Source organism: Canis lupus, chromosome 4 (genome assembly GCF_003254725.2).
Source record: "Canis lupus dingo isolate Sandy chromosome 4, ASM325472v2, whole genome shotgun sequence".
Taxonomy (NCBI): domain Eukaryota; kingdom Metazoa; phylum Chordata; class Mammalia; order Carnivora; family Canidae; genus Canis; species Canis lupus.
The window spans coordinates 34,824,565-34,851,298 of record NC_064246.1 but is presented as its reverse complement, the minus strand read 5'-3'; the positions used below and the strand labels follow the sequence as shown (position 1 = coordinate 34,851,298).

Here is a 26,734-nt window from a genome sequence, read left to right as displayed (position 1 = left end):
CCGATCTTTACTACACCGTGTGCAGGCCACGGTACTGAATCGCTTATTAGTGTCCCAAGTTTGTCAGGTGATTCTCCTGCTTTCTCTAGGTAGGTTATGCACTCTGCAAAGAGCACATGCAGTGAGTACAAGTCTTGACTTTCCCTTTCAAATATTTATACCTTTTTGCCTTTAGCCTCCCTTATTCCACTGGCGGGGGCCTCCAGTTAAATGCCTAACAGAAGCATTAAAATGAGCTTAGTGGGGCACCGGTGGCTCAGTCAGTTGAGCGTCGGACTCCTGGTTTCAGCTCAGGTTGTGATCTCGTGGGTCTGGGGTGGAGCCCCGTGGCCAGCTCCGCGTTCAGTGGGTAGTCTGCTTGAGGAGTCTCCCCCTCTGCCCTCCCCCCACCCGCCGCTCACTCTCTCTCTAAAATGAATAAATCCTTTTTAAAAAATAAGCTTAGTGTTGTTCATTTTTTCATAGAAAATATTTTACCAGTTGGATTTACTACATGCTGTAAAGATAGTTTTTCCCCTTATCAAGTTGAAGAAGTTTCCTTTTTTCCCTAGTCTATCAGAAGCGGTTACTGAATTCTATCTGGTATCTTTTGTCATCAATGGAAACGATCAAATTATTTTCCTTCTTTGATTTACCAATACAGCGTAAATGACAATAAAAGGTTGGCTTAGATCAGATCATCCTTGAATCCCAAGGTGAGTTCCTCCCTACACAGCTCTGACATTCGGCCAGATTCAGTTTCCTACTATCTTATTTTGGATCTTACAAGTAGGTGATAAAGGAAAATAGTCTATTGTTTTCTTTTCCTGTGCTGTGCTTCTTACTAACAGAATCATGCTTGCTTCAAAGGGCATGTTCTCTTTTGTTTTTTTTTTTTCTTTCCTCTGGAAATTTGTGTAATATAGGGATCATCAATTATTTTAAAGTCTTGTAAAAATAACTGGCCCTTTTAAAGGGTTTAACAACAATTTTTCAATTTCTTCATTGGCTACTGATGATTGACCTTTTTTATTTCTTCTGAAAATTTTAGTAATTTATATTTTCCCCAGGAAATAATCTGTTTCATTAATTTCTAGGAACTATGGCATGAAGTTATGCACAATATCCTCTTCTGAGGCCCTCATGTCAATATTCAAAGAGACGTTCCTCGCTTATTTGTAATGTTTGCCTCCAGTTTGTTTTCTTCTTAACCAGGCTTGCCCAGAGTCGGCCAGCTTGATTCTACTGGCAAGGGCTCTTTCATTTTGGGGGCATCTGGCCGGATCCGTTAGTGGAGCGTACAACTCTTGATCTCGGGGTTGTGACTTCATGCCCCACGCTGGGTGTAGAGATCACTTAAAAAATCAAATCTTAAAAAAAAAAAAGTTTCATTTTTCATTAACTTATTTTATATCTATTAATCCTTTCGTTCTATTTTATTTGGGTTTATTTTGCTTTTAATCAGTTTAAGCTGAATATCTTGTTCATTCAGCTTTAATTCCTGTTTACTAATTTTTAACGATGAATTTTCCATAAAGTTTCACACTGGCGACATTGATATGTAGTGGTCTCACTGTAATTAACTTCTAAATTGTGTGACTTCAGTTATGATCATCCCTTTAAGCTATTCAAAATGTGTGTCTCTCCCCTTGTCCCAAAGAAAGAAGATGTTTTCGTTTTGGATTTATGACTTATGGGTCTGGTTTTTTGGGGGGAGGCATCTATTTCTTTTCATTTTCGTTGCATTATGGTCAGAAAATACAAACATAACCTTACTTTTATTTTTGCTTTCTGAAAATCTACTGATTTTCTTTATGGCACAAAACACGCTCACTTTTTGAGACTATCCCACGTGCTGGGAGAGCATACATATTCTTAAGAAATCTCTACAGGAACTACAAGTCTTCATTAATCAGCCAGAACTGAGAAATGTGAAGCCACTGAATACCAGGAGTTATTTTTCCTCCCAAAGCTACACAATACCTTATTTTGGCAACACATCTGGTAGATCAACTTCTGATCACTGGGCTACTTGCATCCCACCCTTGAATCTGCGTCTAATGACCTGAGCACTCCAGTACTAACTCCGGTCAGTCTCCGGTGACCCAAAGCAAATCCCTAGGCCCAACAATCCAACTGGCCCCACTTGGATCAGGGTTCCATCCTCACTCTACTCCACTACAGCCAGGGAAAGCAAGGTCATTGCTGAAACCCAAAGCTCACCCACAGCAGGCCTCCTCTACTTCCAGAAGCCTGGGAGAACTACACTCCTCTACTCTCTGCAGTGAGGTGAGCCAAATGCCTGGTTCTGACTGCTGAAGTTACATAATTGCTGGTTACGAGACCCTTCCATGTTTTCTTCCCTTCCATAGCAACCAGGAAAGCCATGAGGTCCAGCTACGGGAGCACAGAACCTCCGACAGGCTTTATCTCAGCTGCCTACTTCACTCAAGCTGTACATGGGGTGAGAAATAAACTTTCTGTTCTGTCTAGCCAATGAAATTCTAGGATTTTGTTCATTAATGAGGCATAATTTAACCGATCCTAATTAATACCATCCTGCTGACCATTACCTGCCAGAGCTGTGGGGAAGTCAGATTCTCTGATATATTCCCAATTTATAATATAGGACTGACATCTCTAGTACAAATTAAATTTGGGGGAAAGGGTCTTTCTTTTCTACAGTCTCCATATTTTTCTAAAGACAATATATATAGTTTTCATAATCAGAAGAAAAATACCCTTTAAAGTGCTGATACAAGTTCCAGTGGACTTAGCACTTTGGAACTAGAAACTTGGCCATTGTGTAGTCTAGTCCTGGTCACTTTCCTTCTATAGAATGGAGAACTGAGACCTGAAGCATGTCCTGAGAAAGACCATCCAACCAGTCAGTGCTGGACTAAGGACAATTACTCAGGCCTCTGGACTGCCGAATCGAAGTCAGTCACGGTAACACATTTTAAGATTTCTTCTCTTTTCCTTTTAAAATATACTTTCTGTGAATCTCCATAGTCTATCCCCCCACTTTATTATAATCAGTTTTGTACATTATCTCACCATTATTTTCAACATAAATAAGCTTAGGTCTTCTACTATCTACTCTCCTAGTCCTCTAGCCTTTTCTTTCCTAGCACAATATCACACTGTAGTCATATACCAGGGAGGGTTTGTAATTTTTTTAATTTAAATTCAGTTTGCCAACATACAGAATAGCACCCAGTGCTCATCTCATTACATGCCCTCCTTAACGTGGTTTGTGATTTTTTTGATGCTGGTCTCCCCCACTAGAGCACAAGCTCCATGAAAGCAGAATTCGGGGCTATTTTATTCACTGTTATTAATAACCAAGTCTGGACAGTTTCGGGTCTGTAACAGGTGCTTGTTACACGCTTTACCAAGTTGAATTACACTTTCCAAGTCTTAAAGACTTAAAAACAATTAAAGACCAAAACGAATTACCTCAGAGTCCTCTCTGTTTCTTCAGAAAGCCTGTTCTTCTTAGAAAAGTTAAGGGTTAGGGGCGCCTGGGGGGCTCAGTGGCTGAGCATCTGCCTTAGGTTCAGGGCATGATCCTGGGCCCCAGAATTGAGTTCCACATCAGGGTCCCCACAGGGAGCCTGCTTCTCCCTCTGCCTGTGTCTCTGCCTCTCTCTCTGTGTCTCTCATGAATACATAAAACTTTTTAAAAAAAGAGAAGAAAAGAAAAGGTAAGGGTTCTATGGAAGGGCCAAGAAAATGGAAGGTTTTCAGAAAGGATACTGCAATAAAGCCTCCTAGAAACCAAGAAAAATGGGAATGAAGCTTTGGGGCAGAGGAAGTTCAAACATACAGGAAGGGCACCTGGCTAGCTCAGCTGTAGAGCCTGCAATCTTGGGGTCACGAATTCAAACCCCACGGTGTACGCTTGCTTACATACATCCATACGTATTAAAACAATACTAATAGGAAAACAAAGCAATCCTATTTCTATTTAAATCATACCTTTCCCTCTTTCTTATTAAAAAAGGAATTTGATGTAAAATATAAAACTTTTCCCATACTCTCTCCATTCAAACTTAAGAGGAATTCACAATCATTTTAATTTCTTGAGATTGACATTTAAATAATTGATTTTTAGCCTGTTTTTCTGACAAATGTTTTTAAAGCTGTAATATTTCCTCCAAGTATAGAATTAACTGTATACCAAATTTGCTGACATGTATTTTCACTATTATTGAATCCTATTAATTTCTAATTCCTCTACAACTTTTTATTTAACCCATGGGTTTATTTTTTTTAACTTTTTTTTTAAGACTTTTTTTTTTTTTTTAAATTCATGAGAGACAGAGAGAGAGAGAGAGAGAGGCAGAGACACAGGCAGAGGGAGAAGCAGGCTCCCTACAGGAAGCCTAACATGGGACTCGATCCCAGGTCTCCAGGATCACACCCTGGGCTGAAGGTGGCGCTAAACCGCTGAGCCACCGGGGCTGCCCTAACTCATGGGTTTAGAAGCACATTGCTTAATTTCAAATATTTTTCTTTGTAATTGATTTCTAACTTAATTCCACTGTGGTCAGAGGACACCATGAATGGTTTTAATCTTCTGACATCTGTTGAGGCTTGCTTTATGACTAAAAAAATGGGTCATATTCTATCCTCATTGGGTATGGTGCTCTATATTAAATTTTTCTTTGTATTGTTTGATTTTCTACATCCATGAGTTAAGGAGCATTACTGCTATCTTACAGATGAGGAAAGACACAGAGAGAGTTGTCAAATCAATTTACCAAAATTGCTAGTTGCACAGCAAGGAAGAAGCATATCTGGGATTTAAACCCAAGAAGAGCGGGATTAATTTAAACCCAAGTGGAGTCCGTGCTCTTAACCACTGTGTAATAACATTAAATTTTATAGGGATGCCTGGGTGGCTCAGGCAGGTAAGCTTCTGCCTCTGGGCTCAAGGTCGTGATCTCAAGGTCCTAGGATTGAGCCCAGCGTGGGGCTTCCCACTCAGCAAGGAGTCTGGTTCTCCCTCTCCTTCTGCCCCTCCCCCAGCTTGTGTGCCTGTGTGTGCTCTCTCTCTCTCTCTCTTTCAAATAAATAAAATCTTCAAAAAAATAGAGTATGGATATATATCTGCATATACATATATATGTATGTTATAGATACACATAAAAACAACGATCCTAGGACAAATTGTTTTCCCTCAAATAGGGAAAAATTTTACTAAAACAGAGCCCCAAAAATAATGAAAAGCAATTTTTTATCAGAAGTGCTTAAGATGTGAATTTGAAGGGATACTAACACTGCATCCTCAGTATCAGCAAGCTATGCAAAAAATAAGAACAGAAAAAGAAAACTGGAAAGAATTACACTAGTATGATCAGTGGTTATTATGAAATGTTGGGGACTTCTATCCTTTATGTTTTACTTTTCCAGGATTCCTTAATCCCCACTACGCATCACCATTAGAGGAGGGGGAGAACACAAGAGCTTACTATAAGCCTTAACTGAACTGACAATTTTCTATTTTAATTCTCGAGTTAGGAGATAGTGTTACAAGAGAATGAAAATCACAGGAGATAATGGGTCTAGAAGTGCTGTGTAAACTATAAAACATACAAATGTTAATAATTACAAAGCATCCCAAAACTAAATAAAAGCTTTTTCATGCCTTTCCCCTTTTAAACTTCAGCTGCTTTAAAATGCCTAACTTTTTAAAAACATATTTGTTTAAACAAATTCAGAAGAGCTGAGTTTTGAAGAGCAAAACAGTAAACTGCCACATACCCTTGAATACTGGCAAAAAAGAAAGCAATGACAAATTTTACAAAAGCATCTCTCTCTCAGTATCACTGAAAATGCCCTGATCTGAAAATTTAATAAAATGTTGATTCAGTGCTGAGGATATAAATAGGAAATCTACATTTAACCCAAAAAAGTGGTATTATTTCCGGGAAAGAATTTTTATAACTCCTAAAAAAAAGAGGAATACTTCATTTAAAGATGAATTAAATATACACTGTATAACCAAAAATGTACATATCATAATTAGTGATAAGAATATATGCTCAGTCTATTGAGGGTATGTTTTCCTTTCAAAGTTTCTTCTGCTATTTCTGCACAGAATCTATGAATAAAGAATGCACAGCTGCCTAGCAGATGTATAATTTCGGTGTTTAGATTCCATTCTTTCTAGCTCCATTCTGCTGGAGGTTTTGGATTTTCTATTTCCATATGGTTTTTGACCTCCCTCCATTTAGGTTCTACCTCCCCACATCTTATTCTATTTTAGTCCATTATTACAGAAAAACACATTAAATTTGAAACATCTTAACTTTCTTTTTAAAGCTTAGAAGTTGCAAAGCTGAAAAAGAAAGGGAGAACATACAGGAAGAAAGATTATCAGGTAACGAGAACAAGACAGCCCATTTCCAAAACTTCCTATTTAGATAGCCCCCCTTCCCTGGAATTAAGCCCCACCTCAACCCCAAGTTTCTTATATTTCAGTTTAGACATTCATGCTTAATGCATGAAGAGAAATTCCAATTTTGCTCACCTAATTTCCTCAAACTCTTAAGTTATAGTAAAAACATTCAGTTAAAAAAGAAAAAGAAAGAAAAGAAACAAGAAACATGAAGCTTTCTTTTTTTTTTTTTTAAACTTACACTGCATATATCGAAATGTTTACAGGTATCATCATCTTTGTATAATATAAAATGAAGGCTTTTTCTTTTTTTTCTCGGAGCTTCTCTATGCTTTATATTTGTTCAGTGAGCAATACTTTTGTAATCAAGAGATTAAAAAGGCTTTTGTTTTGTTTTGAAGAAAAACCTGGAAGGGAAGTAGGGTTTTTTTTTAAACGTCTACATGCCATAATCAATTATGTTTAATAATTGCTATGAAACAACCCAAACAATTTAATAATATTCCGGGGGACAGTCTCTGCATCATTAACAAGTAAAAATCAGGTTTCATTTCCCAACCTACTTGACTCCCAAAACTGTCCCATAGATGGGCTTTTTCACTTTCATTTTCAAATGATGTGGCAATATTTTTTCCTCCTGTTCTCCCACAGGGTAGATTTTAAATGTACTGTAAGAAGTGATACAGATCACATAATTATGTCAAGCAAATATCTGCCCGGTTTCAACTACTTTACAGTTACTGCCAAGGCAAAGCTGTGAAAAAAGGCCTGTCTGTGTGATCATCAACAATTAAACTTGTATATATCTCAGAAGTGAGATACATAACATCAGTAATTTTTTAATGATATCTATGGGAGGCGTTCTGGATAAATGCTTTAAAAAGCAACTGCATTCCACCCACTGGCCTTTGAATACTGTTTTCTCTACGATGCAAAACAAACATCAGGGAAGTCATGGAATACCAATCAACAAGTTACCCCTGGACAGTTTCTAACAAATTTTAAGTATTGAAAAGAAAAATAGGAGTTAACTGTCAAAAGTCAATCAAATTTGACCCATCACGTACATATATCGAGACCTCGGGTGGAGGGAATGTTTCACGGGGTACCTCCGTTCACACACCGGCAACAGAAGCTGGCACAACTGAAGTAAACCGTGTCAGTGTGTGTAGGGTGCACATCCTCCTCTTAAAATTATCCCACTCTCTTTGGGAACGAGTATAATTGTGTGGTTACGCACACGTCCCTGGAGTCAGACCACCTGGGTTTGAGTCCTTAGCTCTCACCCCTCCCAGCCACAGGACCCTCGACAAGCTACTTCACCTCTGTGGCCTCACTCTCCTCTTGTGTTGAAGAAACAAGAGCCACACCACGTCCTAGACCCTTTGTAAGGATTAGATGACCTAGTATGTGTAAAGCATTTAAAACAGGCCAGGGGCAGAGTCAGGACCGTATGTAAGGTATCATCTAGTCCCTTCTCATCTTTTATTTTATTGCTCTACAGGATTTAAACGAAAACTCACTCACCTCTTCTATGTGAACAACGCTGAAAGTTCATTTAAAACTTCATGGATTCAAAACCTCCTATACTGAATCATATATATTAAGCTAAGTCTTTTTACTGACTACTTTTTATTTTAATGTTTCCAAAGTTTGACAAACTCCAACAACTCCATAAAAACTAAGGAATAACATATTTTACTTAATGTCTCAATTAAAAAGGTCATCATACCCAGTCTATAAATGTGAAGCGCACTAGTTAGAATTAAAATATGCTTAATGTTAAAATCATATTGTGCAGAACTGGAATGTACTGGAAACAGAACCATGAAGCTGAGCGCGTCCCGTGTACTACTCTAACAGCTTCGAACACAAGAGACCCGGGGCTGCCGTCGGAGGGGCTGTGGCCGGAGCGGACACCAGGGGCTCTCAGGTCTGAGGCGGTGCAAACGCGGGAAGAGCTTTTCTCTTCCTCCCACGTTTACCTCCAACTCTGGTTGGTGCAGGTCTCAGTCCCACCCTCGAGTGACTCCTACAGCTTTCCAGGAGCCTTCAGTCATAAAAAAAAGTGCAGCTCCCTGCTGTTTAAAACTTTCATCTGCAACCTTCCCGTCCTCTCCTTCCCTCCAAAAAAATAGTGACAGGGAATAAAGGGAAAAGGAGAAAAAATGAGTGGGAAATATCAGAAAGGGAGACAGAGCATGAGAGACTCCTAACTCTGGGACACGAACTAGAGGTGGTGGAAGGGGAGGGGGGTGTGGGTGACTGGGTGACGGGCACTGAGGGGGGCACTTGACAGGATGAGCACTGGGTGTTATGCTATATGTTGGCAAATTGAACACCAATAAAAAATAATTTATTTAAAAAAAAAAAGAAACAGGGAAAAAAAACAAATTAAGGCCTGGCCGAGGCCCAGCAGGTTACCTAGGAAGGGGTGGGGCCGGCCTGCAGGGGGCCGGGCGGGGAGGAAGAGCACAGGCCACCTGGAGGGGCCCCTCAGCAGCAGCTGCCACCACCCACCACCACCCCGACCGCAGGCAGCCCAGGGATGCCTTTCCTCTGGGGTCAGTCCGGGGCTGAGGAGCAGGGGGCTCTGACCCGACCCCCAGGTGCCCCGCAGAGCCAGCCCAGATGGCTGCAGCCCAGTCACGTCCACACTACCCACTGTCTCTGTGTCCCCAGAGGTCTCCTTATCCCTTTTCTTTATCCCTTACTCAGGCCCGTGCACATAAGCCAACCAGTTCCCTAACAACCACTGTCCGGGTAACGACAGCTCTGGTTCTGCTCCCTTTCCCTGGTACCCCAGCCTCGGGACTGGTCCCTTGGCCCTCCCCACAGTAAGCTTCCAAGGAGAGGCCACCCCAAGGGAGCGAGAAGGGGACAGTACGCACAGTGCTCCCTGCCTAGGCCAACTAGCCCCTGTGGGGACGCCAGCTCCAAAAGGTCTCTATCACACCCCGTTAAGCCCCAAAGGATTGGGGCTGGGGATGTCTTTAGGACGTCGAATCCTTACTCTTAAGTCTGAGGTCCTACTCCCCATTCTGAGCTAATTAGGAAAGTCTGATGCTACTTACTTCTTAGTTTTTTGGGTCTTTTTTTTTTTTTTAGATTTCTTTATTTATTTTGAGAGAGAGAAAAACAGAGCACAGGGGTGAGGGGCAGAGGGAGAGACACAACCTCAGGCAGACTCCCTGCTGAGCACAGAGCCCAACGTGGGACTCGATCCCGACCCTGAGATCATGACCCAAGCAGAAATCTAGAGTCATACATTCAACCAACTGAGCCACCCAGGCGCCCTAAAATTCCGCACTTTTATTTTTTAAAAAGATTTATTTTAGAGAGAGAATGAGCAAGTATGGAGGGGGAGGGGGGGAGAATCTCCAGCAGACCCCCCACTGAGCACAGAGCCTACACTGATGCCGGGGCTCCATCCCACAACCCTGAGATCCCGACCTGAGCCCCGTTTACTTCTTATTCTTACTTGTTTGACCTTAGTGAAGCAATTAACCTTCATTAGCCTCCGATTCTGAACATCTAAAACCAAAAAAAGCAACGAAATCTCCCATTATCAATTTGCCAGTACTGATGACACACAAGAGTACTTTGCAAATTCAGATGTCCGTGTACCTAAACATAACACAAACTTCCAGAAGGCACCAGGATTACGTCCACTCTTCGAGGACCTAGACATACAAGCCGTCCTAACTGCTTCCGCCCCTTCTCCCACACAAATCCTCTCTCAAACGTTCATCCCCACTAATATCCATTAGCCATCGCTACAGCAAAAATAGTGTTCAGTGCTTAACTGTATTAATTCATTTAGTCTTCACAGTAACTCCGAGAGGAAACTATTATTATCCTCATTTTACATATGAGGAAATGAAGCTTAGAGAGGATTAACTACTTTGTGGAGCTCGGGTCACAAACCCAGTAAACAGAGAGCAGAAAGGAAGGAACACAGTAAATACAGAGATAGGTAACTAAGCACATAAATAATTCAAGGTTTAATGAACGTTTTAAGTTATTTGGAATCCAGATAAACAGAAAGTCCCTGTAATCATATCAAGATCCCTTTATCTTTTTAAGCAATTGGCAGCTTCTTTGTATAAAAATTTTACTTAACCTTAACTGTGTGACCTTTTCTTATTTCTTCTGAATGATGTGACCAGTAGAACCTGTCACAAACCATCTTCTACACAAACTGGTAAGATGCTAAGAAAGAATAGGAAACAGTGAATAACTTAGGAAGAACAAAAGCTTAGTGAACACCATTAGAGTAATGATGCCACTTGATTAAGAAACAGCATTATATTATAACTGTGGGACTATAATCAGGAAGGGGGGATGTCTCTTTATAATAGTACATTGCACTTCATTTCAGATATTTGTAGTTTTGAAGACTATATTTTAAAAAATGGTAGTTTAAAGAAATTTGACTTATGTTCTTTATATTTGAAGTACTTGGGCAGCCCCAGTGCCCCAGCAGTTTAGCGCCGCCTTCAGCCCAGGACCTGATCCTGGAGACCCAGGATCGAGTCCCACATCGGGCTCCCTGCATGGAGCCTGCTTCTCCCTCTGCCTGTGTCTCTGCTTCTCTCTGTCTCCCTCTATGTGTGTGTGTGTGTGTGTGTGTGTGTGTGTGTGTGTCATGAATAAATAAATAAAATCTTTAAAAAAAAATAAAGTACTTAATTTTGTTTTTAGACAGAAATTTCACTTGCTTATAATCCCTTGCCCTAGCAACCAGAAACAATCAACCTGGCCACTGCCAAGAAGGAAAAACTTTTCTTCTACCCTCTTAAGTTCTGTGTTGGGGGGGATCCCTGGGTGGCTCAGCGGATTGGCATCTCCCTTTGGCTCAGGTCATGATCCTGGAGACCCGGGATCGAGTCCCACATCGGGCTCTCTGCATGGAGCCTGCTTCTCCCTCTGCCTGTGTCTCTGCCTCTCTCTGTGTCTCTCATGAATAAATAAATAAAATCTTTAAAAAAAAAAAAAAGTTCTGTGTTGGGGGGCCTGCAAATTAAACTGACAAAAGACAGATAGATCTTTATTCACTCACCAGCTTTTACAGAAAAATGCGACTAGAGACAGAGTTTGAGGCCCCAGTTTTAAGAGGGGAAGGAGAGGGGAGGAGGGCACCTATGGGAAGACAAATGACTTGATAAAAGATAGACGGGCCCTTGGGAGGATGGATAGGATATATGTGACAATGCCAGTTTAGGTGTGGTGCTACTTTCTCCTTCTTCTCCCCTCTAGGGATGAGAGTCAATCTCCCCTGGTTTCAAAACTCTGGGGAGCAGCTTTGTGATGATTTCTTCTTCAAGGCTATGCTTTTAGGCAAATAAGGAAGTTCAGGAAAAAAAGCCTATTCTCAAATACCTTCAACCCAAAATAATTTTTATGCCACAGTGATGTATTCTGGACCCCCTCACCATCAACATGTACATTATCTGAACACTCACTGTGTACAAAGCACTGAATTAGTACCCAGGACAAAACAAAATATTTTAGGACAAAATTCAGTCACCAAGGAGCTTATAAAATAAGGAGAGAGTATCAGACAACTTAAAGTTTTTATTTTTTTAATTTCTAAACACTCCTACAACATCAAAGGAAAAACATATGACAAAAGAACTGCAATATGCCAAGGGAAGAGTTAATATCCATACGCCCAAAAAGAATTTCTACAAAATGAGTAAGAAAAAAGATTAGGAAAATAAACAGAGGAGAGAAAAATGCAAAGAACCAACAAACATACAAAACTCTGCTCAACCTTAATCAAAGGAACAGAAATTAAAACTATAATACTGTTTTTTCAGCTGGCAGGCTAGCAAAAAGATTAAAACAGACTGATGTCAATATGCGTTGGTGAGGGGTGGGGGCAAAATACTCCAACACTGTTGGCTGGAAAGTAAATCGTCACAAAGGTTTCGCAGCAGTTTGAGTTTGGCACCGTAGCAGACACGCATGGCTTCTCCTACAGTAAACATATTTCTAAGAATTCATCCTATAAAAGTAGTCTCACGGGACATGTACGAGCACACAACACCGCTGACAATGTTTCTAAAAAACCCAAAACAAACTGGAAACAGTCTTAATAGTCACCAATAGGAGAATGGTAAATAAAATGAAGGTATATTCATAAAAGGAAATAATACTTGGCTACTAAAAAGAATGAGTAAATCAGCAGATCATGACATAGAAAGAGTCCTATTTATTTAGTGAAAACAAAGTTAAAGAAAGGAATGCACAGTATCACCTCGTTTTTTGGAAATGGGGAGAAGAAAAGAAAAAAATAAAGGCAGTAGGAAAGAAAGATTATACTCATCCCGGCGCCTGACTCAGTCCAAAGACCGGACTCCTGGCTCCAGGGTGGTAACTGGGGCCCACGGTATAGACACTACTTAACTAAATAAAACCTGACGGGGGGTGGGGTGGGGCCTGTGTGGCCCAGCTGTTGGGCTCCGGCTCTTCGTCTGGGCTCAGTCGCAATCTCGGGTGGGGAGACCCAGCCCACAGGGGCCCCTCGCATCCCCGGGGGGGGCCGGAGTCCCTCTCCCTCCTCCCTCTGACCCTCCTCCTGCTCTCTCTTTCTAAAATGAATAAATAAACCTAAGGGGAAGAAAAGAAAGATGACATTTATCTCCACACCCTCGACAGTGGCAATGGGGGGGGGGCAGCGGGGGCGGATCACAGAAGACTTCTACGGTCTACTCCTGGTCTGAATCTCCATCAAGTACGTGTAACTTCTGGAAAGAGAAGAAACTAAGGGAAGCTCTGTGGCCATACAGTCCGGCAAAGCATCCTGAGGTCTGGCTACACTAAAAGCCGAGAGGGCCAGGAACAAACAAACCTAATGTATCAAAAAATGGTACGAGAAACCCCAAAACACTGCCCTTGAATAATGATGCAAACGAGCTTTGCAGCGGGAACCACTGAAGAAGGCTTCACAGAGCAGGTGGGGTCCTGACGCACTCCAGTCAGCAGACTAGAAGGAGGGAGCATCAAGGCAGCACTGTCCCTAGAACGCGTGACTTTAAATCTTTTACTACCATATTAAAACCGCAAAAATGATCCGGTGAAATTAATATTACTCTTACTTAATCCAACATATTCAAAACAGCATCATATCAATATGTAATAGGGGGCAGCCCGGGGGGCTCAGCGGTTTAGCGCTGCTTCGGCCCAGGGCGTGACCCTGGGGTCCCGGGATCGAGTCCCATGTCGGGCTCCCTGCATGGAGCCTGCTTCTCCCTCTGCCTGGGTCTCTGCCTCTCTGTGTCTCTCATGAATAAATAAATAAAATCTTTAAAAAATATATATGTAATCAGTATTTTAAAAGCATAATGAGATATTTTACATTCCTTTTTTGTACTATTTTCAAAATGTTGTGCATAATTCAGATCAGCCACATTTCGAACGTTCAAGAGCCACCTGTGGTATTGGCTACTGTAGTGGACAGCAGAGGTCTAAGGACTCTGAACAGAAACTCAGAACTGAATATTTAGATGATGTAGGCTAATAAAATAGTAGTAGGAAATTAATAAGGCAAAAATGCAAACTGGGCCAGAGCAAAAGGCCAATCTCAGATAATTTGAATTTCATATTGTAAGCAAATGAGAAACCAGAGGAAAATATTTAACAAGTAGGAATGATGACTAAAGTACTATTTCAGGAAGAGTAATAACTTCTTTTTCTTTACTCAGATACATACATAATAAATTCTACACGCAGTTTTTTCCCAACATTTTTTTTAAAGATAGATTTACTTATTTATTTATTTATTTATGATAGACAGAGAGAGAGAGAGAGAGAGAGGCAGAGACACAGGAGGAGGAAGAAGCAGGCTCCATGCAGGGAGCCCGACGTGGGACTCGATCCCAGGACCCCAGGACCACACCCTGGGCCAAAGGCAGGCACTAAACCTCTGAGCCACCCAGGGATCCCCCCAACATTTTTATTACATGAAAAATTACTGAAAAGAATTGTAAAGAATTATCTGCCATCAAGCAACTACATTTTGTTGATTTAAGATACAACTGAATAGTTACCGTTGAAATATTTTCATTTCCTGACACTTTTAAACAATTTTTTGAAAAATATGTTTTAAGAACTTTACCAAAGTTTAATGGCCTTTACCTTAACATTCCCTATCAAGAGCTTCTGTTAGCCAGAAATCTAAAATATTCTTTTCTTTTTTTTTTTAATTTTTGTATTTATTTATGATAGTCACACACAGAGAGAGAGAGAGAGAGAGAGAGAGAGAGAGAGGCAAAGACATAGGCAGAGGGAGAAGCAGGCTCCATGCACCGGGAGCCCGACGTGGGATTCGATCCCGGGTCTCCAGGATCGCGCCCTGGGCCAAAGGCAGGCGCCAAACCACTGCACCACCCAGGGATCCCTAAAATATTCTTAATTAAATGCAAATTTGAGACATTCAAGGGCTTAAACTGCTGGACTACAATACAAAAAATATTAATTGCTAATAGGAAAACTACCTGCAAATTTTCACATACATAAAATAGTATCACAACCATGCAAGTCTCCTCCAGACTTAACTTCAAAACTGAGAGCCTCTAACATTTCAGATAAATTGCGCAAAGGCTAAAGAAAAAAAAAAATTCACGCTCAAGAAATCAGATAAGAAAGCGGGGCATGAAAGAACAGCACTGGCCACAAGCCATTCCCCTGGCCACTTACAACGACTGCCAGGGCAGGAAGAGGGACTCGACAGCCAAGAGTCAGAAACCCGGTGATGTCATCACAACCAAAAGCATTACATGACCTGCAATTTCAGCAAGAAACTGCTCTGCACTAAAGCCATGGAATTTTCATTACTTTTTTTTTTTTTTTTAAGTAGAAAATTATCTGAAGGTTCATCAAGTACCCTTCACTTTTTAAAATAAGGAAACAGATTCAGATAGGCTTAGCAAACTACCCAAGACTGCACAGTTAACTTAGCAGTAAGATGTTCATTTATGAAAACTTGGAAGCCAAAACCTAAGTGCTCTGCTGTTTCTTTATAATTTTTCATGTTTCCCATGTCATCCACGTGAGATGCACTCCTTTTAGAACTTTTAAAAGTAAAAAAATGTTTGCTTTAAAAACTATTGAATACTTCCAGAAACATCCTCCCTCTGCTTTCTGGTCTAGTCCTACACTACAGGCCACTTTCTCAGGAAAGCCTTCCCAAGCACCTGCACCTCCAACATCACATCTCCCTACTGTACACCCTTATAAGCTCCCTGTACTTCCCTGTGTCCATCTTAATATGACAACATTGAGGCAAGTATTTGTGAAATTATTTAAAGTCTACCTTCTCTACCTAGGTCTTAACCTGGAATTTCTCTGGGCCATTCTTGGCTGTTATACACCAGGACGATATAACCATGTAATTATACGCAAAATTATTGTTATGTATTTTTCTTCAAATACTCAAAAAGTGACCTTAAAAAAGAGCTAAGAGAGAGTGGATTTATGTTGTTCACCTGCCCAGAGCCATCCTTTCTTTGGGGGAAACCACCACTTTTCCCATCTCTCACGGCTTGAGGAAGGCGATCGGGGCCAGTGTCTAGCGGGCTCTCGGACTGCTCCGGGCCAGTAAACTAGGCTGGCCAGGGATGACACCCCACGCCGGACCCCACGCAGTCCCAAGAGAATCTCTCTGTGAGACAGAGTATATGCACCTGGGCAAGAGGCGCCCCTTTCACCTCTTGACTCCATAGCAGTAAGAGCCATATACGCCTGGAGTAGGCAGTGGCTGTCCGCTGCCAGATGACAGCACCTGCCTAAAAATCAAACCCCCAAAAAAAATTTTTTTAAATAAAAAAATAAATAAAAATCAAACCTCAAGAGTGGAGAGCAGAGAAGACCCTTGATTGTATCATCTGAACACTAGGATCCAACACGGATCTAGAATACTAGAGTATTTCTAGTCCTTTTAAAAACGTGAAGGGGGGGGGGGTGACAAGACTTCTTACCCTTTACAATAATGAGGCGAATTTGTCATCTGCAAGCAAAAGTCACTTGAGAGAGCCGTCCAGTTCTCCTTGATAGAATATACCCCCTACATGGCAGTTGCTCCCAAACAACTGCGCACAGTCCTAACTTGTGTCGAACTCCAGCCCCATACAAGCAACTGCCAAGTGGAACTCTCTACTCGGTTGTTAAACTCTGTATTATCAAAACCAAACTGTTTTCCTCCACAAACCAGCTCTCATTTTCATCTCTACCCTATCAGGTTTCCAGGCTGGAAATCTGCGAGTCGTTCCTGCGTGTCCCATTCCTTCTCTCGCCCATAGCTAATTACCAAGTCCCGTCCATTCTAGACCCTAATTATCTGCCACCATCCTAGTCTGGGCCAAGATGCTACAGGTTTCAGGGTTCCTACAAGATTCAGTGTCCTCATTCTCAGTTTTCCCTTCTCCAATACGACTATTTTATCCCTACACCTGAGATACCCCATCCTCCTCCTTAATCAGTAGCCAGTAGTTGTACACAGTAGAGCAAAAGCTGAGCTCCACTGCTTCACACGTTAGCAGTAGTGTAACAAATGTACACCATAAAAAAAAAAAAGTTCATCAGCGCACTGGGACGGTGCAAGTTGGTTGAGCATCGACTCTTGATTTTGACTTGATTTTGAGTCATGGTCTCAAGGTTGTGAGATCCAGCCCCACCACTTCGGGCTCTGTGCTCAGTGGGGAGTCTGCTTCAGTCTTTCTCTCCTTCCACCTTCTTGCCCCCCATGCTCTCTCGCTCTCTCTTAATAAATCTCTAAAAAAACCTTCATCAGAAACATAAAAGTATAAAAAAGGAACAACATCAGAGTAGCTCAAATTCACCTGTTTTTAACAAATGATACTCAAAAATAATTTCCTTATCTAGTCCAAGTCTGTATGAACTTGGTTTGAGGACCCACTGGGCCCACCATGATCTCATCTCCTAAGGCCCTACTCTAACCTACAAAACACACTGTTGAGCATCTCTGGGCACATCATTTTGTTTCTATTTTAAAGGAGAGCCTTTAAAATATTAGCTATAAAAACAGATATACAATGATTTAGTAAAACACCCAAACATTTGCAATTCTTTTTATATTTACTTTTTTAAAAACTAAGTATGTGATTGTTAATGATGACACATAGTTACTAGATATTCTCTTTAAAATAGTCCATCGGGCAGCCTGGGTGGCTCAGCGGTTTAGCACCACCTTAGGCCAGGCCGTGATCCTGCGGTCCCGGGGTTGAGTCCCACGTCAGGCTCCCTGCATGGAGCCTGCTTCTCCCTCTGCCTGTGTCTCTGCCTCTCATAAATCAATCAATCAATCAATCAATCAATCAATCAATCTTAAAAAAAAAAATCCATAAAACTGGCTATCACAACTCTCCCACACATGCCCCTTTACATTATCTGTGCTATTTTGTGAAAATTCAGTTCTCTGAGCACCTGTATGTTCAGAAAATGAATTCAGCAAAAGAAATTAAGGGGGAAAACTACTGAAAGCTGGAGGTCAAAGTGCCTCACAATCAGACAGACATATCTAGTTGTAGGACACCCCATCCAAAAATAAATATTTCTCTACACTGCCTCAAATCCTTTACTTGTTAAAAAGGTCTAACAAGCATCCTCTTAAAAAAAAAATCTGTACTAAAGGAATGGGAGCTTTGAGTAGCTGACAAAAAAAAAAAAAACCTATTTGTCAACTCTAAGGCACATATATTTTTCATATTTTAGCATCTCTGAAATGAGGGTGCCTCTTACAATATGACTTCTTAAAATTAACTAGAAGTAGATTTTCCTTATGAGTGGCCCATAAAAACATGATGCATCTTGTAACTGATACAATTCACTACAACTTAGCATTTAATCTTTTAAGTAACTCACCTGGTAGTATGGACTCTGAGATATTTTTTTTTTTAAGATTTTATTTATTTATTCATGAGAGATACAGAGGGAGAGAGGCAGAGACACAGGCAGAGGGAGAAGCAGGCTCCATGCAGGGAGCCCGACGTGGGACTCGATCCGGGGACTCCAAGATCACACGCCCTAGGCCAAAGGCAGGCGCTAAACCACTGAGCCACCCAGGGATCCCCGGACTCTGAGATATTAAAAAGACATCCTAAAAATATAAACACCAATAAAAGGTAGAAGAGGAAAGAAAGAAAGACTTTCTAGTTCAAAATTTAGCCTAAGAGAAACCTATTTTCCCTTCTCTCCCTGACCCTCTCTCTGCTCCCTAAATCTGAAAATCAGATCAGCAGCACTAGAACCGATGTCTAGCCAATGCTAGGCTAGACAGGGGTCTTTCTCCATTTATTCATTTTAATAGGCAACAGAGGCCATTACAGTCTGCAGTCTAGTAGTAGAACTAATACTTGTATACACCTCACCATCCAAGTAACTCACGGAACTGCATTCTTAACATACGCGTTTCACTATGTATATATGATACTTCACAAGTTGATTTTTAAAGCAGAATTTATTTTTACGTAATCTCTATACCCAATGTGGGGCTTGAACTCACCACCTCTAGATCAAGAGTCACATGCTCCACCGACTAAGCCACCCAGGCACTCCAATAAAGATGATTTAAAAAAAAAAAAAAAGACAAATTAAGAGCAGCCCCGATGGCCCAGCGGTTTAGCGCCGCCTTCAGCCCAGGACATGATCCTGGAGACCTGGGATCGTGTCTCACATTGGGCTCCCTGCATGGAGCCTGCTTCTCCCTCTGCCTGTGTCTCTGCCTCTCTCTCTCTCTCTCTCTCTTTCTCACTCTGTGCCTCTCATGAATAAATAAAATAAAATCTTAAAAAAAAAAAAAAGACAAACTAAGTGAAGAAAATATTAGATAAAAAACTGGCCTAAAAAAAAATCCCTTCCTTCAGAAGGAATTCTTTCAGAAGGGATTTCACCCAGAAGAAAATGGGAAAGACCTCAGAAAGGGTTTTTGGAAAAGCACATGTGCAGAAAGCAAAAATACTGGGAGATACAAATAAAGGAAATCTGAGGTAAACCCAATGGAAAGGACTTCATTTAATAGAAGACACTGGAAACTTGAGTAGAGAAATGACAAACTGTGCTTCAATATTAACTTAAGCACAACTGCATAAGATAATCCAGATAAATGTGGAAGTGGAGGCAAAATCAGCTCAGGAGCAATGAGAACCTGAGTCAGCCAAAAAAGGGGAATCATCAAATACACAAATATATATGCAATATATAATGTTACATACAAGTATATATCAAATCAAAGAAATTTAAAGCAAAAGAATTATGTGAAAACCAAGTAACAGTAGATTTGAAAATTCAAAAAATAAATCTCTGGAAAAAATACTGAACACTAAAACTCACGCAAGAAATAGAAAACCTACACAGATCAACAGCTATTAAATAAACTGATATTCAAAGTCCTCTACAGAGGGGGGAAAAAAAAAATGAGGCCGGAATGGTGTTATAGGTGAGGTCTACCAAACTCTCAAGATAATTCCAGTCTAAAACGCTCCTAAGGGGCGCCTGTCAGTTGAGGGCCTGACTCTTGGTTTCAGCTCAGGTCATGATCTTGAGGTCAAGGGACAGAGCCCCATATCAGCTCAGTGGAAAGTCAGCTTGAGAGTCTCTCTCTCCACCCTCCTCCCCCCATGCTCATTCTTTCTCTGTAAAATAAATAAATAGGGGGATGGGGTAATTTGGTGATGAGCCCTGGGTGTTGTAGAGCAACTGATAAATTATTGAACACTACATCTGAAGCTAAGTATGCACTACATGTTGGCTAACTAAATCTAAATTAAAAGTAATAATAGAAATGAAATAAATACATCTTTAAAAAAATAAATAAAAAGCTCCTCAAATGAGAAAAAGGAAAGTCGCCCAATTCATTTGATGAGACTGTTACAACCTTCATACCAACAGGTAACAAGACTTGTACCCGCATCACCAGGAATAAGGAAGAACAATACCACGAAAGTAGAAACAATAGATGCTGGCCTCAGATAGGATGTGACGGAATGGGGAAAGGTTTGGGTTTGGTATGACATCAACAGATATAAGGAGCACCAGGGAAACAAGTTTGGTAAGGAAGAGGAGTTCAGCCGGAACCAGAACAACCGGGTAGAGGCATGCATACAGCAGCTGGGAAAAACAAGGATTTGCCTGAAGAGAAGAAACAGAGAACAGAGACCTGAGAATTAATTCAGACCGAAGGGTGTGAACAGCACTAACACCAATGGACTAGTGACAGATAGAAAAGTGATCTCCAAAGTGAAACCCGGAAAACACACATTAAATGAGAAGAATGGAAAGAGGCAAAGAGGAACCCCGTCAGTCTGTCACTGGGTCCTCTGTCCAGCTAGCTGAATTCCTATTTATCCTTCAGAATCGTTCCAAAGTGATGTTTTTAAGGCCTTCCCCGATTGTCCCTGCACCACCAGCACCGGGTCAGGTTCCATTTTAGGCTCTTCTAACACTGTGCACTTTCATTATAATTAGTTGTGATTAATTACAGAATTCATTCTCCAATCTACATCTCCTCCACTAGACTTGAAGCTCCGTGAACGCAAGGACAGTGTCTGTGGTCGCGTCCGAAGACCTTGCAGGGTGTGTTAGAATAGGGCTAAGTGTTTGTTGAATAAAGTGGATACGGGAGGGGGGCGGGGGAGCCAAGGAAAGGCATTTCAAGGATTAGAAGTTGATGTTAAATATCACAGAAAGCTCAAGGAGCTGATTTAGAAGAGGAGTTTAGGTGTGTTACTTAGGTTACGGGTGACCCTCGGGAAGGTGAACTGCAGTAAACAAGGGGTTAAGAGGGGAATGGACGGCCAGGAAGTAAACGCAGGAAAAGTAAACTACTCTTGGCAATCTTCAGAGATGGCATTATGAAGGACTGAACTTTCATTTCAATTCTGCTGTTATTTTACAATTTTTCTTTAATGAACACATACTACTTTTACAAGGAGACAACTTTTTTCAACGTTAATAGGATCTGAAAAGGAGAAAGCAGCAACGTGACAGCTTGAGGGAGCAGCATGCTCAAGGGAAGGCTTTTGCAAATTGAAAAATTCTGAAGCACGTTTGTACTTTCAAGGACCCTAAGACAAAGGAGAGTAATTCCCACTAGTTAAGGAGACGGGAGAAAAAAAAACGAAATAAGGTGTTAACTAGTAGGAAGGAGAAAAAAACATTGCAGTGAGATGGAAGGAAAGCAGATGACAGAGGCAGCCCAGTAATTCTGGAAGGAGCTCCCACTGAATGCCTCGAGCTTTTCAGTAAAAGGGTGTGGGGAAATGAGAAAAAGCTTGAAATGAGTTCCACGAATACTGTGCGCCGTGGCGGGGGAGGGGACAGGGCCCCCGAAAACCCGGGTGGCATTCTGGCATTCCGGTTCCATGAAAAGAGTATTCTGAATTTCAATCACCCTTTTGTAGATGCGACCTCTTTCTGGCTCACAACTGCCCTTTTCTTTTTTTCTTTCTTTCTTTTTTTTTTTTTTAGCTAGGAGTTTAGATACTTAAATAATTCTGGTTCACAAACTTTTTTATGTCAACAACCGAAAACAGCGATAAGCACCAAGTCCCATCCGAGCTGAAGTCTCCTTCTAAGTAAATACGGTGCAGAAGCCGCTCTGCAACTCGAGCCACCAAACAGCGAGCATTTCCAGGAGGAGGGGCTGCCCCGGACGTGGGGCTCCGCACGGGGAGGCTCGGCGGGTGCTGGGGGCTCCTGGCCCGGCGGCCCCCGGCGGCTCCCGACTGCAGGGAGGCCCTGCTGCCCACCCGGCTCGCGCGGAGGGGGGAACCCGGCGGCCGGGGGCGGGGGGGCTGGGTGACGTCACGCAGGTGGACGTCCCAGGTCGCCCCGTGCACCCAGGGGCTGGAGGCCGCCGGGGCCAGCAGAGCTGCGGCGCTTGGGGCGGGCGGGGGCGCGGCGCCAGGACCCCGCCGGGTGCTCCCCGGGCCTGCAGGGGCGCGCGGGGCCGGCCGGGGAGGGGAGGGGAGGGGAGCGGAGGGAGGGGCGCCCCGCTCAGGTTCCCGGGGCCGCGGCGCGGAGCCACAGGCCCGGGCAGGGAGGCCGCGCGGGGCGACAGGTGAGGCTCGGGAACCCGGAGACCCTGTGCCCCCCCGGGCCCCCCCGCGCCTCCGCAGCCGCACCACGGCCCGCGCGCTCCGGGCCAGAGGTGAGCGCCTTTCCATTTAAGGACCCGAGACGCGTCCCTGCGGGCGGCCTCCGCGCACGCCGCCTCCCCACGCCGGCCCGACCCGGGGCGGGAGCACAGGGGCCGGGGGGCGCCGGGGCCGGGGGACGCGGCCTGACACTGCCCCGGGCGCCGGGGACCCCGCCGGGCCGCCCGCCCCGCCGGCCCCCTGCGCCCCCGCCGCCCCCCTGCGCCCCCGCGCCCCCGCCCTCCCGCCGCCCCCCTGCGCCCCCGCGCCCCCGCCCCCCCGCCGCCCCCCTCCGACCCGCCAACTCACCCGGCCCCCGGGGAACTCATCGTCCGGCCCTCGGCGCGGAGCGGGGGGCGCGGCGGGGCCCGGTCGGCCTCCGCCCTCGGCGTGCAGCGGCCCCGGCCCGGTCGCCCCTCGCGCGGCCCTGCGGTCGTCGTCTCGCGCGGACGGACGCGCCGGAGTCCCAGCCCCCCTGCCCGCCTCCTCCCTGCGCCCTCCGCCCTCCGCCCTCCGCCCTCGCCGAGCGCCAGCGGGCGGATTCCAATCTCGGCAGCCGCCGCCGCCGACACTCGCCGCGGTGGGGGAGGGGCGGGCCGGGGGGGAGGGGCGGGCGGGGGGCCGGGGGCGGGCCGGGGGCGGGCCTCGCGGGTCCCGGCCGCGCGCGCGCACTGGAGGCGCCGCCCCGCCCCGGGCGCGAAGGGAGCCGAGCGCGCGGCGGAAGCGCCCGAAGGGGCCGCGAGGTCCGGCGCCCCGCTGCCGGGGAGGAGGGCGGGCGGGCGGCACCGGGGCGCCGCGCGGCCGCGGGGGGGTCTCCTCCGCCGCCCCCCGCCGCCCCCCGCCGCCCTGGCCGGCCGGCTTCCGCGCACACGGCGCCCCGGAGGGACTGCACCCGGCGGTGGGCCCGGGACCACCCGTCCCTCCCCCGCCCCGCACCCGGTCGTGGGCCCCCGGACCTCCCTGCCCCTCCCCCCCGCACCCCGTCGTGGCCCCGGGAGCCCCGGTCCCTCGCCCCCCTCATCCGGTCGTGGTCCCAGGACCACCCGCCCCGCCCCCCGCACCTGGTCGTGGCCCCCGGACCTCCCGACCCCTCCCCCCGCACCCCGTCGTGGCCCCCGGGACCCCCGGCCCCTCCCCCCGCACCTGGTCGTGAGCTCGGGACCTCCCGGCGCCAACCCCCCCGCACCTAGTGGCCCCCGGACCTCCCGACCCTTCCCCCCGCACCTGGTCGTGGCCCCCGGACCTCCCGGCGCCCCCCCCGCACCCCGTCGTGGTCCCAGGACCACCCGCCCCGCCCCCCGCACCTGGTCGTGGCCCCCGGACCTCCCGGCGCCCCCCCCGCACCCCGTCGTGGTCCCAGGACCACCCGCCCCGCCCCCCGCACCTCCCGGCGCCCCCCCCGCACCCCGTCGTGGCCCCCGGGACCCCCGGCCCCTCCCCCCGCACCTGGTCGTGGCCCCCGGACCTCCCGACCCCTCCCCCGCGCACCCCGTCGTGGCCCCGGGAGCCCCCGCACCCACACCCCGCGGCGCAGCGGCTCGGGGCTGGTGGGCGGGCGCAGGGCGGGCGCGGGATCCCGAGGGGGCCGGTGACCTGGGGCGCGAGGCCCGGGGGCGGCCGCCGTGCAGGGCTGAAGGCCGCGGACGCGGATCCTGCGGGGCCTGTGCCGCGTCCCGCCGGGCCTCGCGTGCCCTCCGCCTGGAAGACGCGGGGAGCTGTCACCGCCTCCCTAGCCGCCCTCGGGGCCGGCGCGGGCACAGGTAGTCGGTCCCGGGTCCCGGGGTCCCGGGGGAAGCCGTAGGCCGCCTTTGAACGGCCCGAAGTGGCCCGAGTCCCCTTGGTAAATGTTGCAACTTTGTAGCGCGGTAAATGAAGTCGCTACAAAAGCTGACTCCTCTAAAGGCCCTTTTATAAAGTCCCTTTTGCAGCTAGGGAAAAGGAAAGAGGGGAGAAAAAGAATGTGCCAGGCACTATTTGTTTTTATACATTCTCCCCTAAAGAGATGTTTAGATTCCAGAGTATTCCCTTTTAATCTTGTTTAAATGTCTAAATTCTTTTACATTCTTGTTTAAAGACTTTTTTTTCTTTTCCTCCTCCCTTTTTCAAACCACCATTGTCCTTGATGCCTCAGATACCTTCTATAATTCCAAGTGTTTGTTTGTTTTCAACTCTGGTTATTCTCTTAATTTTTTTTTTTTTTTTAATGAACTCTTGGGGTATCTCAAGTTTGAGAGTCACGGGTTGTAGTGTCTTGCTGGGCAGGGAGGATGTGCGATAAGAGTTTTCGTGCATCAATTAAAACGTCGCTTTCGAGTTTTTGATATTTCTGCTTTAATTTCAGGGGAAAGAGTGGACCTTTTGCTTAAGGAGATTCAGACACATTGGCCAAAGAACTCACTGACTATGCTGAGCAATGTGTCATGGCAGATAAAGTCATGACAAGTGTGTTAATATACCCTCTGAAGCCTACTTTGATTTGGGGGCATATGAATCAGTCCATAAAATAGACAAGAATCTCAGGCTAAAACTTCAGTACATCAGATTTCTGAAACGTAGAAATCGGTGTTGCCCGGGTTTTGTTATGTGTAGAAATGGCAGCAAAACAGAGGCCCCACATTGCAAGTCATGACGCCTTTGCCTCTCCTCTGTTCAAGTCTTTCAGACTTTACTCAACATCCTTTTGTTCTCCGTAGAGAAAGCCCACCCGGTGACCAAGCTTAAAACCTTAGCATTTTCGCAGCCGGCAACCTGCCTGCCTACACCTGAGCCAGGCACAGCGTGCCCTCTAGTTCCTGGCATGTGCATGCACGCCAGCCTGTTTCTCCAGTTTGCCCACTAAATGAGCAGAGCAGACAGGAAGCCCAAGGAGACATCTGGACACCTATTATCTGACCCCCAGATTCAGGCAACACTTCAAGGTCCAAGTTTAACAGATCTAACACATTGAACGTTCTCTAACGTGACAGCTTTCTGTTAAGCATGTTAATAGGGTGGCTGGACGTGGGCTTTTTTTCTCTGCACAGTTTGAGGTATAAGGCCCCAAGAGTCGAGGCTGCGTACTCCAATCACGGAGCCTTAGTTGGGAATGTAAAATGACCCTTCTACAGCCCCCATGTGCTCAAAGACACCTTCCCTGATCACTTGTCTTAAATTAGCACCCAACACGGCCCAATTTTGTTTTCTTTATACCATTTTTTACTAATTGAGATGACCTTGTTTGGTTGGTTATCAGTTTATGGTCTGAGTTTCTCTGCCCTCCCCGCCCACCCCCATCCCCCAGAAGGTAAACTCCATGAGAGCAAAGACCTTGTCCATCTCGTTCTCAGCTGCTTCCTCAGAGCCTAGCTCCTGGCACACAAGTGCTCATATCTCTCAAACAAATGGGCGAGATAAGGATAGAATTTCCTCTAAGCATTTCTGAACCTTGTCATTAAGGACCGAGCTTTTAAGGGTTGGCATGGACTATGTTGAAAAGGATAAGGGTGGGTCAGGGCAACTGGGTTATACCATTTTCAGGGAAGGCGGTAGTTCTAGATTGATCCAAGTTAATCTATCCAAAGTCATTTTCCTGTTGTAAAGATTGTGTGAGGCAAAGGCAGCACTAAGGCTGTGGCTACGGGGAGAAGTCAGAGCCCGGCAAGGAGGAGCGAGGGCAGCAATGCCCTGGGCACGGTGAGACTTGAGGTTCGCTTAAAACCCAGTGTTAGATGGACAAAAGCATCGCAAAGAGAGGAAACAGCTACATTTTTCAGCGTGGACACTGACACGTTCTTGTACTGGTTAGTAACGCCTGTCATGGTTTAGAAGGAACAAGCTGAAACAGAAGTTGTGTTTAAGAACAAGGTGGTCAAAAAAAAAAAAAAAAAAAAGAACAAGGTGGTCATCTACAAATCAGTGCCCAAAGTACAGTTCAAAAATCTCAACCTTTTCTTGGTAACGGACTTCTTTACTTTTCCTCCTATTTTGACTTCTCAATCACCTCTTTCCATTTCTACTCCTGTTTGCTTCAAAGCGCTTGTGTACGGGGATTAAAAGATGGTTCACCGAGGCTCTTGCTGCAGAGTAGCCACCCCTCGATCCCACCCAGCCGCAGTCACAGTCCTCCTGTCCATGCTCTGGGCGCACCCCTGTCCACAGACCCTCGTCATCCCCTGGCCCTGTGGCAGGAAGGCTTCCCAGAGCCCCAGGCCCA

The 26,734-nt window shown here is 45.2% G+C and overlaps 1 protein-coding gene across 3 annotated transcripts in view; it reads right to left on the bottom strand.

The window, feature by feature from the left end:
* The window catches only part of BMPR1A (bone morphogenetic protein receptor type 1A), a 141,237-nt gene extending 118,209 nt beyond the window's left edge, over positions 1-23,028 (bottom strand). For all 3 annotated transcript variants that reach the window (XM_025435326.3, XM_025435325.3, XM_049109098.1), the window contains exon 1: positions 22,852-23,028. The gene's annotated coding sequence lies outside the window, so the exon portion shown is untranslated. The remainder of the gene's footprint in view (positions 1-22,851) is intronic.
* Between the last annotated feature and the right edge of the window lie 3,706 nt (positions 23,029-26,734).